Here is a 3,938-nt window from a genome sequence, read left to right on the forward strand (position 1 = left end):
AATCAGATTCAGTGAATCATTATTTTAAAAAATAGTAATAAAAAATAAATGAATAAATACATAAATAAAAAAAATCTACTATTGTCAATTAACTTCAGGAAAAATAATATTCATAAATGAACTGATTATCGTGGTTTATGAAGGAGGATGTTAAGTCACATCTTTGGCTTCCGGATGGATGCCGCGTTTGGATTCAGCCTTGCGTCGACGTTTCGCAAACATTGCAGTCTGCATCTTCAGGGCTATGAGCTGCGATTCTGAGCTCCGATGTCTTGGAGTAGTCCTTATATGGCTTCCCTTGTGGCAGTGGAGGAAGGAGAAGGGGGGGGGGGTGGTCAGCCAATCATATGTTTTTAATTGACCAGCTGGTTAATTAAAAAACCGGGAGGACGGTTTTCCAAATCGTTTTCACTTGATATCTTTTATCCCTGTTGAGGTTGTTCGGGTTTTTATGGATCTCCAAACCCTCTCGGTATTTCCTTTCGAAATACCCTTGAGATTTGGCCAACATTCTGGCTTAGTCGTACTGGATAGTATGTCCAGTGTCCATCCAGTGTTCAGCCAGGGCAGACTGTTCTCAGTGACCGTATTTGGAGCACCGCTGGTGTTCCTTGATCCGTGTACTGATCTTCCTTCCGGTTTCTTCAATGTACACTTTCCCGCATGAGCAGGGGATCTCGTACACTCCTAGTGTGCTCAGCGGTGGTCTTGGATCCTGTGCACTTGGCAGCATCTGTCCGATCTTCTTTGGAGGCTGGAAGATCGTTCGAATGTTATGTTTGCCAAGTACTCTACTTATGCGTTCTGTTGTGACTCTCAGATAGGGGAGGAGGGCCTCTTTTGGTCTTTCCTCGTTTTCCTCAGGATTAGTCTCTTCTTCGGGAGATGAGAGACTGCTCTGTAGCTTCTGCTTGACCTTCCGAGCGTGTTGGATGTTATATCCATTCTTGGTCAGAGCTATCTCAAGATGTTCAACTTCACTGTCAACGTTGGAGGGGTGAGAGATTGTGAGTGCTCTATACATTAGGGAGCTAATAACGGAATTCTTCTGGGAGGGGTGGTGATGGGAGGTAGCATTGAGATACCTATCAGTGTGAGTTGGCTTGCGATATACTTGGTGGCCTAGAGTGCCGTCCTCGTTGCATACAGTCTACATTGGAGAAACCGGGAGGAAGATCAGTACACGGATCAAGGAATACCAGCGGTTCTCCAAATACGGTCACTTAGAACAGTCTGCCCTGGCTGAACACTGGATGGACACTGGACATACTATCGAGTATGACCAAGCCAGAATGTTGGCCAAATCTCAAGGGTATTTCGAAAGGAAATACCGAGAGGGTTTGGCGATCCATAAAAACCCTAACAACCTCAACAGGGACAAAGGATATCAAGTGAACCCCATTTGGAAAACCGTCCTCCCGGTTTTTTAATTGACCAGCTGATCAATTAAAAAAATATGATTGGCTGACCACCCCCCCTTCTTCCCCTTCCCCCACCACCACAAGGGAAGGCATATAAGGACTACTCCAAGACATCGGAGCTCAGAATCGGAGCTCATAGCCATAGCCCTGAAGATGCAGACTGCAATGTTTGCGAAACGTCGGCGCANAAGCATATCAAGTGAACCCAATTTGGAAAACCGTCCTCCCGGTTTTTTAATTGACCAGCTGATCAATTAAAAAAATATGATTGGCTGACCACCCCCCCTTCTTCCCCTTCCCCCACCACCACAAGGGAAGGCATATAAGGACTACTCCAAGACATCGGAGCTCAGAATCGGAGCTCATAGCCATAGCCCTGAAGATGCAGACTGCAATGTTTGCGAAACGTCGGCGCAACGCTGAATCCGGAAGCCAAAGATGTCATTAATCATGGCCGCGAAAGCCTCAAAACTAGGATGTCAAGTCACTGAAAAGGTTTTCAATACCAATCTCTTAATAGGCACTTGGATGCTTCTAACGCAAATTCAGTTCGAATTTCTACATTCTTTCAGTCAGAAAGATGCTTATAGCGTTTCATATAACTGAATAATCAGTGAATTAAACAAAAATTGGGATGATAATTCCACTTCATCTTGTGGTTTACCGTCTTATACGTAACAATACGTTCCTCACAAAGCCAATGTGCAGTTTTTTCATCTGAATGAGCATATCACAAGTATCTCTCTAACTGCCAAATGGTAAATATGTCAGACAGCTCCTCTTTAAGGGGTAACGGAACCCGTCGCACGCAGAGGTTAGGGGTCCCCCCTATCGGTATTGCAGGTTCCCGTGGTTTTTTGGATTTTGTACGTGAAAGCCCATAAAATATAAATAAATGGATATAAATAAATAATATTGGTATGGAAACATTCTACATCATCTTCTGACTCGTAGAAGTACTTCTGTTGAAAATCATCCTTCAGTCGGGCTAAATGTCGAATTTTGCTCGCTCGGAAACCTTCGGGCATCGACGAACACGCACGAGGACGATCGTGCGTGTCGTATCTTTAGTACGCCATCGAACTTCATCGAGTGAAAGTGCCGGAAAATCATCGCAACTATTATCGAACATTATCACTGCAAATCATCTTTCTTTGTTAAGTTGTATACAGTCCACTCGGAAATCATCTATTTATTAAACTTTGTGTTGTGTAATTTTTCAGTGCATAATAGTTTGTTTATTAAAGAAAACTCATCAAATTACCTCCGGCTAATTATCAAACCGTTAACCCAAACCTCACTTTTCCGCCTGACCACCCGGCTCATCAAATCGTAATTGATTTCTAACATTGATCCTTCGAGCCGGATAGTGGAGTGTAAAAGTGCGGTGTTGAAAGTGGATAATCATCAAGGACAGGGACAAGAGACAGTGTGGTGAAGTGCAGTATCACGCGTGGAAAATCAACGCGTTTGTGAAATAGACGCTCTGTGTGCCACGAGGCAATTCGGGGTTCACAAGACAATCAACGTGGACAATCATCAGAAAAAATTCAGTGCTATTCATCCGGAATAAATCCCTCAGAGGATTAGTGCTGTGGCCTCATCGAAGTTTGTGTACATCGTACGCTGTGCGAATTGAAAATCATCGTTGGCACTCGGTGGATTTTGATACTCATCGGATTCCTTCATTCTCAATCCGTCCGACTTTCGGCAGTGAACCTCATCAGCGTGAGTCGAGGAGGCATCCCCACTCTCGCTACACTCGTATTACGTATATCGGCGTTCAACGTGCGGGTATCATCATCTCTCTCACGGAGTCTCAACGCATTCATCAAAATTCGGAAATCTACTCGTTCAAACCACATCACTACGTCTTCAGAAAGTCATCAAGTTTATCAACGCAGGGCAACTCAACGAATGAACAAGCTTGACAGAGACGTCAAGGACGTTGGCAGGGTCGACAAAATTTCGGAGAATTATCAAAATTCAACTTTGGAAAATTCATCATCGAGAGAACATCAACGCAATGGATCATCTACTCCGAGCCCGGGAACGCAGGAAACATTTGGATGGAGAGGTAAAGTATCATTTATCTTCTATCAATTTCGGCAAATGATACCGCCCTCATCCATTGTTTCTTTCCCGAGGTAACTCATCTTCAAGGACATCTACAAGGTCAACGGCGATTGAGAGAATTTACGACTCTCTCAACTCTCCAGAGATCTCAACGGTCGAATGTTCGGGGGACTCCAACTCCGCCAAAATCATCAGTCATCATCATAGCAGGTTTCTCGAGTCATCAAAAACGAATCGGAGCTGTCGGCATGGCAGGCGGCATGATCAACACTTATTACGACAGACCCATTATCAGCTCTTCAACTTCAAGTCACTCATCATCACGTGGTACATGGTTTAGATCCACAGAGCTCTAGCGAGCTTATCCAACAGTAATTCATCCAGGAAGCTTGATCTAATTTACCAGGAATTTACGACTCCGGTGAATTGGGTTGAGTCCTA

Source organism: Diachasma alloeum, unplaced genomic scaffold, assembly GCF_001412515.2.
Source record: "Diachasma alloeum isolate Michigan unplaced genomic scaffold, Dall2.0 Dall_scaffold_00187, whole genome shotgun sequence".
NCBI classification, from domain to species: domain Eukaryota; kingdom Metazoa; phylum Arthropoda; class Insecta; order Hymenoptera; family Braconidae; genus Diachasma; species Diachasma alloeum.